The sequence below is a fragment of the Macaca thibetana genome, chromosome 2 (genome assembly GCF_024542745.1).
Source record: "Macaca thibetana thibetana isolate TM-01 chromosome 2, ASM2454274v1, whole genome shotgun sequence".
In the NCBI taxonomy this organism is placed as follows: Eukaryota; Metazoa; Chordata; class Mammalia; order Primates; family Cercopithecidae; genus Macaca; species Macaca thibetana.
In genome coordinates, this window is record NC_065579.1 from 180,746,199 (window position 1) to 180,757,853 (window position 11,655).

The following is an 11,655-nucleotide window of genomic DNA, read 5'->3' on the forward strand; positions in this document are numbered from 1 at the left end:
AATTTAGTAAAGAAATTTTTCCTTGTATTTTTTCAAATTGGCTAAAGTTATGATAATTTAGGGGAGTAGTTAACAACTTTACCTCCCAGGCATCAACATTTACTTCAGATGGAGTCTCACTCCACTAATTGGTTGAGAATTTGGATGCTATAATTTATACAAATGAATTGCAGTCTAAAGTAAGTAATTCTCAAAGCCTTTGTCTCTAGAATTTACTTATTTTATCTTTCAGTGAAATTCAATTTCATGATGAACCAATTTTTAAAAGTCATAATACAATTTTTTTTCTAATTATCAAGTGTGATATTTTAATGAGGCTTAGCAAAATTGTAACAGCACCAGTGTAATGGCAAATATGCTAAGTCAGGAAAATTTGTGCAAGAGTTTGAAATGAGAAAAAGAGATCGCTGGGTGTCCTTTGAATGGAATGCTGAGCATTGTATAACTGCCCCTCTGGGATTATCTAATTCGACAGAGGTATCCATCTGTGATAGACAGAAGTTAACCTGGAGAACCTGAAATAATGCAAATATTTCCTGGAAATGATTCCCTCTCATGGCAATGCAAATGAATCTGGTACAAAAGATCAATCTTGATAATTCACATTTGAATTAGTCCTAACATCTTACTATAATCCTCATTAATTAGTGGGTTAAATAAAATATTTGACAACTGTTCATTTCATATTAGTATGAGAGTCATGATTTTACCTGCCTGAAAATTATATTTTAACAGATGTGAGGCAGATAAAAAGAGCTCTTTCAATTAAAATAAAATCTAATTTGTTTCAGTGTTCTCTGAAAATAGCAGTCCTAAAATAATAAATGTTAGATCTGCTTGCTAAAAATACTCAAGAAAAAAAGTCTAGAATGTACATTGCAGAAGAATATTTTTGTTTCATTTATTAATGTTTCTTAAGAACCTAGAGCAGTGTTCCTTTGTGCGCACTCAGTGTTTGTTGTTCCAATAGAGACAGAAAATAAATATGCAAGAAACAGGAAGGAAAAACATAATCAAATCTAACAGGAAATAAAATATGCAAATATCAAAAGAAATGTGGAAATCTTATTTCTCCCTCCCATAATCAATTCAATTTTAAGTGGTGTCAAATTAAATATTAGAATATACTCCAGAAAGAGTGAGAATAAAACTTTTTAAATTATTACCTGATATCACAAGGGAGTTTTAAAAAACTTTGTTTTCATTTTCTTTCTTCTATTTTTAGATAAGCGTCATACAAAGTTGGCTAATTTGAAAATACAAATGTAATCTAGAGGTCTGTCAGTTAAACTCAGAGCGGTGATTCTGAAGACCTCAGAAGTCACCTTGGGTTTTTTTTTTTTTTTTCTAGTAAACATAAATAAATAAGAGGTACTTTAATATAGTGCAATAGAATCATATCTTTTCCCTTCACAAAACCTGTAGAAAATAAATGTGAATTAGGAGATCATCTTAAACTCTTCCATTTTACAAACAATTACACTTTAGGTCAACTTCTGGATCAGAAGATACCTAATTTTCAGGTCTCAGGAAATAACATCTTTATATTTCGTATCCATCCACACAGGCAGAGTGCAGGACCAACTATATTGTGTGACTTCATTTATAGCAGCAAAGTCCAGCTGCCCATTTGATACATCCAAACTTCTCTCACCCCACATCATGATACTCTAGCCACATAATAAATTAATGGCAAATAAAAGACTCTCCTCATCTTTCACTAAAGCTAAAAGATCTATATGACTCACTTGTTGATATAAATATTCCCTACCAAAATAATAAATACAAATTCAGACTTTTGACATACATATTGCCACCTCTTGAAGAAGTAATTTGTGAAGATTTTACAACACGATCGAATTTTGAGAAAAAGTTTGGATTAAAAAAAAGAAAGAAAAAAACGTGGAAACTGCAGAACATTGAGGATAAAATGTCTCCATGAGAAGGGAGAAATTATGTGGAATAGAAATGGGATATGGAGCAGGCAGTAAAACAAAAGCAAATCACCTGTGGCTGTTTTACAACTAAGAATTTCTTTCTCTGATATTCACTGAAGAGTTTCAAAGCCTTTACTTCATCAACTATACCTAACCTCGTGTTCTATCTATATACTAGATACATTTGAGAAAATGATAGTGTAATTTTATTTTTTTAATTTAAGATTAAAGATCATTTATATTGTCTGAGCTAACTTGCAGTAAAACCAAAGCTTAGCCAATATACTGAATAAAGAAAACAACTCGACTGTCATTACATCATGTCCATTGTTTTTCAATGAACTCTCCATTAAGGCCAGCGATAGCTTCTTGGGATGATTTATTAAAAGCAATTGCTATTTTTTATTAACTTCTAGTTGAGAGTTCAGTGTTACTTACTTTTTGTCAGTTTAGGAAGTACAGATAATTTTCCTTATACAAGATTTCCTGATGATAATTTGCAGAAAAAAATATTATTTGAAGTTACAAAAGAAATTACATTATGACCAAAATTTCCAGTGGTGTATAAAATATATAATGTCTTAGTAGGATGTTCCTGATTTTAATCACAAAAAAATCACTTTTTCATCCAAAACATTTAAGGGTAAGAAGGAGTCTTCAGAAATTCAGTGAGAGGATGGAAGATACAAGAAATAAGTAAACTTAGAAAGCTAAAACATTTAAAAAGTAAATTTAAAAAGTGTATCGCCCATAATGATTTGGACAATTAAAACATAATAAAGTGACTTGATTACTGACTTAAGATATAATGGCACTACTGTCTCAAGGTTGGCTTGGAAACTGCACAGACATACCTCCTACCAATAGGATCTTTTCCTTTTCTTTCTTTCCTTTTTAGAACTCATGCCTGTAATCCCAGCACTTTGGGAGGCTGAGGTGGGCGGATCAGAAGGTCAGGAGTTCGAGACCAGCCTGAACAACATGGTGAAACCCCGTCTCAACTAAAAAATACAAAAATTAGCCGGGCGTGACGGCGGGTGCCTATAATCCCAGCTACTCGGGAGGCTGAGGCAGGAGTATTGCTTGAACCTGGGTGGGAGAGGTTGCAGTGAGCCAAGATCACGCCACTGCACTCCAGCCTGGGCAACAAAATGACACGCCACCTTGGAACAAAGAAAAAGGACTTTATTTAAGAATTATTGGCAATTGGCAATATAAACAGCAAATATTTAAAGAATTTAACTTGATGACTTTTGACATGTGAATATATCTAGAGAAGTATTATTGCAGTCAAGTTAATGCAAATATCAACCACCCCAAAAGGTTTCTCATGCTCTTTTACAATCCTTCCTTCCTGATCTCCCTGCCCTATCCTCTACCGTTCACCCAATCCCAGACAATTTCTGGTCTGTTACCTATAACTATAGATTAGTTTGCTTTCCAAGGATTTCATATCAATAGGTTCAATTATTCAACACCTTTACCAATACTTGGTTTGGTTGGGATTTTTAATTTTCACCTTTCTAAAAGTCATGTACTGGTATCTCATTCCAGTTTTAATTTGTATTTATCTAATAACAATTTGTATATAGAATTGTCTGTGTGCATGTGCTTGTGGGACATTTTTATATATTTCTCAGTAAAGTGTCTATTCAAAACTTTTGACCATGTTTTTTTAAAGGTTGTTTGTCTTATGATTGAGTTGCAAAAGTTATTTATATATTCTTGATAAAAGTCCTTTGTCAGATACATTTTGAAAATATTTTGTCCAAGCCAGTGACTTTTCTTACATTTACTCAAGTGTCTTTTAAACAGCAAAAGCGTTACATTTTTGTAAGGTCCAGTTTATCGATATTTTATTTATTGTTTTTGGTGTTTGTTTCCTATTTATAAAATATTTGCCCAAACCAAGGTCACTAGGATTTTCATTTTAGTTTCCTTTTCTAGAATGTGTATTATTTTAGCTTTTACATTTAAGGCAATGATCGATTTTGAGTAAATGTTTTAACACAGTGTGAGTTAAGGATTAATCTTAATTTTATTGTCTATAAATATCCTATTGTTATAGCATCATTTGTGGAAAGCATTAAACTTTCTCCCTTGGAGTTCCTTGGCAATTTTTCTAAAAATCAATTGAACAGATATGTGTGGGACTGTTTTCAGATTTTCTCTTCTATTTCACTAATTTATATGTTTGTCTTCACATCAGAGTCATGTTGCCTTGATTACTGTAGTTTTATAAGGAGCTAAAATAAATTTATTTGATAATAGTTCTAATTTTAGAATTGCTACATTTATTTTCATTTTAAAATACGTATAGTTTATAATCAACGCATTCTCCAACTTTGTTCTCCTTTTGCAAAGTTTGGGCTATTCTAGTTGGTTTGCCTTTTCAAATGAATGTTAAAATCAGCATGTCAGTTTCTAAAAGAAAAGATAAATGACTAGTTTTGAATGTGATTGAATTGAATTAACATATCAATTTCTGAAAAGCAGAAATCTTAAAAATATGGAATTTTCTAAACCATGAATGTGGTATTACCATTCACTTAGGTTTCTTTATTTATCTTGGCAACATTGTGCAATTTGCAGTGTACAGGTCTTGCATATCTTTTGCCAGATTTATTACTATTTCATATCCTTATTCTATTATAAATGGTGGTTTAGAATTATTTTTTGATAGCATATAGAAGTACAATTAATTTTTGTGTATTGACTTTTATTCTGCAGCCTTGCTAAACTCACCTATTATTTCCTCTACCTTTTTTGATGGATCTGTAGGAAAATCCTTAGGAGTTTCTACATAAACTATTGATGGCAGTGGTGGCCCATCTGGAGTGTCCACAGTGAAGATGCCAGCTGCAACAGGGAGGGCATGACCAGGGCTGCACATTCCGCGGAGCCAGTGGGAGCCAGGAGCAGGTGGGAACTCCCTTCCAAGTTGGTGGGGTAGGAGCCCCATGTTCTTGGGCACAGCCGCAGCCTCCCAGCCATAGCTGTGTACCCGGGCATCCCCATGCTCTAGGGAGCCTGGGAAGCCCCCGCTGACAGACTCAGAATTGCCTACTCCTCCTGCCTGCCCTTTCCCCGTTGCCAGCACCCACTCCATTTTCAGAGCAAAGTTGAGGCCAAGCCCGGACGTTGTTGCAACCCAGCTGGTGTCTGTGTGCTCAGGGCAGTGCTGACATGACAGAACCCTGCCGCCACAGCCGCTTCTTGGCTTTGGGCACTAACAAGCATGGAAGGAAGGCCAACGAGGTGCTGAGGGCAGCTCAGAGTGGGCCTGCAGGCACACCTTAGCACAAACACCTGAGGCACCTTGGCCAACCTGATTGATGACAGCAGGAGGCAGACAGGCTCCTGAGCATAAAGGGGTGGATCCCCAGTGAAGTCCCCCCACCTCAAACCCTGAAGCGTGGGGACTGGCTGTCATCCCTGAGGCCTGAGAGCCGGGCTGTCAAATCCAGTTGGAGTCCACGGCCCTCACTGAGAACTGATGGTGCTTTTTCCAGTCCTGCCCATGGCTGCTCATGGACCAATCAGCATGCACTTCCTCCCTCCTGAGCCATAAAAATCCCAGACACAGCCAGACTCACAGAGACCTCTGACTACCAGCTGTGAGAAGGAGCTACCCAATTTGGGTCTCCTTAACCCATCTGAAGACCTGTTTGCAGAAAAAAGAGCTCTATCCACTCTGAGTCTCCTGTTTGCTGAGGGCTGCACTCCTCAGGACAACCTGTCTGCAGAAAGGAGCTCTGCCCACTCTGGGTCTCCTCTCTGCTGAGAGCTGGACATGCATTGGGACGACATGCCTACGGATAGGTCGGGATGACCTGCCTGCAGATACCCACCCTGGGTCTCCTCTCCATCAAGGGTTGCACTCATCAGAAGGACCTGCCTGTGGAAAGGAACTACCCACTTCCGGTCTCCCAAGGGCTATTCTATCACTCGCTGTCCCCTTGCTTACTCTTCCGGTCTCCCAAGGGCTATTCTATCACTCACTATCCCCTTGCTTACTCTCCAGTTGTCTGTTCACGTCATTCTTCCTGGACGTGGGACAGAAACTTAGGACCCACCGGATGGTGGGACTGAAAGATCTGTAACGCAAACAGGGCTGAAACTGCCCCCGCCCCCCACCTCCCCGGGACCTGTTGCCACATTACAGGCAATGAGGAGAAAAGGGCTGCTGCCCTTTAGAGGCCCCAGACCTACGGGGTCCCCAAGTCAGGGCTCTGACACCCTCTTTGGGGATCTGCAGTTTCTGGCATCTCCAAGCTTCTGGATGTCACTGCATTCCCCTTGTCTAGACATGAGTGCCCACAGCAGAAGCTGCTTGCAGTGCATCAGATTCAGCCACATGCATGCATGGAGCTGGCACTTGTGCCAGTGCCTGGAGCTACCTTCCCCGCCACAGCAGCTGGCATGCCTGACTGAATCCTGCCAGTGGCTGGACCTGCACTCACTTGCACATGCACCCCTCACCATTCCATTCCTGGTTTGCCCTTGGCAGGTATCGAATTTGGGCCCATAACACAAGCCAAGTGCAGCCTGTCAGGCCAAGTAGATAGGGCAGGGAGATCAGGAAGGAAGGATTGTAAAAGAGCATGAGAAACCTTTTGGGGTGGTTGATATTTGCATTAACTTGACTGCAATGATACTTCTCTAGATATATTCACATGTCAAAAGTCATCAAGTTAAATTCTTTAAATATTTGCTGTTTATATTGCCAATTGCCAATTATTCTTAAATAAAGTCCTTTTTTTTGTTGTTCCAAAGTGGAGTGTCATTTTGTTGCCCAGGCTGGAGTGCAGTGGTGTGATCTTGGCTCACTGCAACCTCTCCCACCTGGGTTCAAGCAATTCTCCTGCCTCAGCCTCCTGAGTAGCTGGGATTATAGGCGCCCCCCATCACGCCCAGCTAATTTTTGTATTTTTTAGTTGAGACGGGGTTTCACCATGTTGTTCAGGCTGGTCTCGAACTCCTGACCTTCTGATCCACCCACCTCAGCCTCCCAAAGTGCTGGGATTACAGGCCTGATTTTCTGTTGCTTTTCTAGTTTCTTAAGATACATTGTTAGATTGTTTATTTGACGTTCTTTCTTTCTTTCTTTCTTTTTTTCTGATGTATGCACTTATCACTGTAAACATCCCTGTTTGTACTTCCTTTACTGTATCCCATAGGTTTTGGTATGCTGTGTTTCCATGATCATTGGTTTCCAGAAATTTTTTAAATTCCTTCTTAATTTTCTCATTGAACCACTTGTCATTAGGAGCATATTGTTTAATTTCCATGTATTTGCATAGTTGCCAATATTCTTCCTGTTATTAATTTCTAGTTTTATTCTGTTGTGGTCAGAGAAGGTGCTTGATATTATTTCTTTTTTTTATTGTTTTAAGATACATTTTGTGACCTAACATATAGCCTATCCTTCAGAATGAACCATGTGCAAAGGAAAAGAATGTGTATTCTGCAGCTCCTGGATGAAATGTCCTGTAAATATCTTTTAGATCCATTTGGTCTATAGTGCAGATTAAGTCTAATGTTCCTTTGTTGATTTTCTGTCTGGAAGATCTGTGCAGTGCTGATAGTGGAGTGTTGAAGTCTCCAGCTATTGTTGCATTGGGATCTATCTCTCTCTTCACCTCTTGTAATATTTGCTTTATATATCTGAGTGCTCCAGTGTTGAGTGCATATATATTTACAATAGTTATATCCTCTTGCTGAACTGAGCCATTTATCATTACATAGTGACCTTCTTTGTCTCTTCTTATAATTTCAGTCTTGAAATCTATATTGTCTGATATAAATATAGCTACTCGCATTCTTTTTTGTTTCTCATTGGCATTGAATATTTTTTTCATTCTTTTATTCTTGGTCTATGTGTATATTTATAGGTGAAGTGTGTTTCTTTTAGGTAGCAGATAAACAAGTCTTATCTTTTCATCTGTTCAGCCAGTCTCTGTCTTTTGATTGTTATTTAGTCTATTTACATTCAGTGTAATTATTGATAAGTAAGGACTTACTCTTGTCATTTTGTTAATTTTTTTCTGGGGCTTTTTTTTTTTTTTTTTTTTTTGGTCTCCTTTCCTTTCTGTCTTCCTTTAGCAAAGATGATTTTCTCTGGTTACATGATTTAGTTTCTTGCTTTTTATTTTTCGTGTCTTCATTGTATGTTTTTTGGCTTGTGGTTGCATGAGGCTTGCAAATACTGTCATATCATCCATTATTTTAACAGCTTAACATTATTTGCATAAACAAACAAGCAAAATGAAAACTAATGAAAACTCTGTGCCTTAACTTCATCCCCCTATTTTTTAACTTCTTGTGGTTTCTATTTATATCTTATTGTACTGACTATGTCTTTAAAAGTTCTTAGAGTTATTATTTTTGATGTATTTATTGTTTAGTCTTTTTACTTAGAAAAAGAGTAGTTTACACACCATAGCCACAGTGTTATAACAGTCTGTGTTTCTCTGTGTTTCTCTTTGCTAGTATTTTGTTGAGCATTTTTGCATCAATATTCATCGGAAATATTGTCCTGTAGTTTTCTTTTGTAAATGTATCTTTGTCTGGTTTTGGTATCAGGTAATACTGCCCTCATAGAATGAGGTGGAAACTTACTATTACCAGTGAGTTTTGTACCGTCAGACAACTACTTATGGCTCATTAATGTCCTTTTCTTTCTGATTAAAATACTCTCTTTAGCATTTCTTGTAGAACAGGTCTAGTGTTAATGAAATCCCACAGCTTTTGTTTGTCTGAGAGTCTTTATTTCTCCTTCATGTTTGAAGGAGATTGTTGCTGGATATACTATTTTACTGTAAAGTATATTTATTTTTTTCCCTTCAGCACTTTGAATATGTCATGCCACTCTCTCGGGCTGTACAATTTCTATTGAAATTGTTGCCAGATGTATTGAAGCTTCATTATATATTATTTGTTTATTTTATCTTGCTGTTTTTAGGATTCTTTATCCCTGCCCTTTAGGAGTTTTGTTACTAAATGCCTTGAGGTAATCTTCTTTGGGTTAAATCTGCTTGGTGTTCAATAACCTTCTTATATTTAGATATTGATATCTTTCTTTGGTTTGGAAAACTCACTGTTATTATCCATTTGAATAAACTTCCCACCCCTATTTCTTTCTCTAACTCCTCTTTAAGGCCAATAACCCTTGGATTTGCCTTTTTAGGGCTATTATCTAGATGCTGCAGGTGTGTTTCTTTGTTTTTTACTCTTTTTCATTGTTCCCTCTGTGTATTTTTAAATAGCCTGTCCTCAAGTTAATTTTTTCTTCTGTTTGATCAATTCTTCTATTAAAGGACTCTGATGTATTCTTCAGTGTGTCAATTGCATTTTTCAGCTCCAGAATTTCTGCTTGGTTCTTTTTAATTATTTTAATCTCTTTGTTAAATGTATATAATAGAATTCTGAATTCTTTCTCCTGTTGTTTTGAATTTATTGGAGTTTCCTCAGCACAGCTATTTTGAATTCTTTGTCTGTAAGGGTACATATTCCTGTTTCTCCAGAATTGGTTCTTGATGCTTTTCATTTAGTAAGGTCATGTTGGTGTGGATGATGCTGATGCCAATACATGTTATTCAGTGTCTGGGCATTGAAAACATTGTTATTTATTGTAGTCTTCACTATCTGGGCTTATTTGTACCCATCCTTCTTAGGAAGCCTTTCTTGATACTTGAAATGACTTTGGTCCTTGTGATTTAAGTTCTGTCTGCTTTCAGGGAGCACCCCAAATCCAGTAATGCTATGGTTCTTGCAGTCTCATAGAGGTACTGCCTTGATTGTCTTGAACAAAATCTGGAAGAATTATCTGGATTACCAGAGACTCCTATTCTCTTCCCTCACTTTCTTCCAAACAAACAGAATATCTCCCTCTGTCTGTGCTGAGCCACTTAAAGGTGAGTGTGTCCACAATCACCCCTGTGGCCAAAACCACTATGATTGTTTTATTAGTCAGGGTTCCCTGCAGGGACAGAACTAATAGGGTAGATATATATATGAAGGGAATTTATTAAGGAGTATTAACTCACAATCACTAGGTGAAGGCTATCTGCAAGCTGAGGAGCCAGGAAGCCAATCTGAGTCCCAAAACCTCAAAAGTAGGGAAGTTAACAGTCTGTGGCCAAAGGCCCAACCCCCTGGCAAATCACTGGTGTAACTCCAAGAGTCCAAAAGCTGAAGAACTGGGAGTTTAATGTTCCAGGGCAGGAAGCATCCAGCACAGAAGAATGATAAAGACTAGAAGACTCAACAAGCCAAGTCCTTCCAACTTCTGTTTGCTTTATGCTAGCTATGTTGGCTGCCGGTGCCCCCCCAGATTGAGGGTGGGTCTTCCTCTCCCACTCCACTGCCTCTGATGTTAACCTCCTCTGACAACAACCTCACAGACACACCAAGAACAATATTTTGCATTTTTCAATCCAATCAAGTTGACACTCAGTGTTAACCATTACAACAGTGCTGGGTCAGACCTGAAGCTAGCATAGCACTGGATCCTACCCAAGGCCTGCTTTAACCACTCCCTGGATACTTCTATGTTCTCTCAAGGCCTTTGGGCTTTCTAATCAACAGGTGGCAAAACCAGCTAGGTCTACATCCTTCACTTCAGGGCAGCAAGGTCCCCCAGGTGCCAGTGGGTCCAGAGGTGCTGTCAGGGAATCAGGGACTAGAGTCAAAAACCTTACAAGTCTACCTGGTGTTTTATTGTACTGTGGGTAAGCTGGCATTAAAACCACTAGATACAGTCCTTTTCACTCTTCCCTCCCCTTTCCAAAGGCACAGGAGCCTCCCCCCATATCTGCCACCACTTCTGGCCATACGAAATACTGCCAGTCTATTGCCAATGCTTCCTTAAGGCCCAGTGGCTCTTAAGTCAGCTGTGGTGAATGCTGTCTGACCTAGGATTCGCCCTTCAGGGCAGTGGGCTGCCTTCTCCTCCAGGCAGGTCCAGAAAGGCTGTCTAAGAATGAAGCCCTATAATTGGGGACCCCAACAGCCCACTTGGTGCCATAAGCCATGTAGTCCTGCTGGTATCTAAAGTGTAAGATAAAGTCCCCTTTTACTTTTCCTTCTTTCTTAAGCAGAAGGAGTTTTGCCCTGTATCCACTTCAGGTGCTGAGTCTCACCTGAAGTCAGCAAGTCTCAGAGGCTCACCCAAGGCCCTCAATGTAGTATCTGGGTATCACTGCTTGTTATTCTGGGTCCAAGGGCCCTTCAGTTAGCAGGCGATGAATGCTGCCAGGACTGGGTCCTTACTCAACTTTTATTTTTGAAAGATAGTTTTTCTGGATGGCAAATTTGAAGGTTTTTCTTATTCCATAAGCTTTGAATTGTTCGTTCAGTAACTTTTTTTTTTTTTTAATTTAAAGCTGTTTCTCTAATTTTGTTTCTGACATTGTTTTCAATAAGAAGTCTGCTAACATAATGATCTATTTTTTTTTCTTTTGTATAGAATGTGGCTTTTTTTTTTTATTGTTGTTGGTTGGTTTGCTCCAGCTGCTTTTCAGATTTTCGTCTTCAACACTGGTTTAAAGGATTTGATTATTAAATGTCTTAGAGTCGTTTTTTAATTTTTTTCTGTTTTAGTTTTATAATATTATTGGAAAGATAAGTTAAACATTTTATAAAATTTGTAAATTTTAAATCTTTTTTTCAATTATTTCTTTCTCTTCTCCCCTCCTTAATGGACTTTATATCAAGT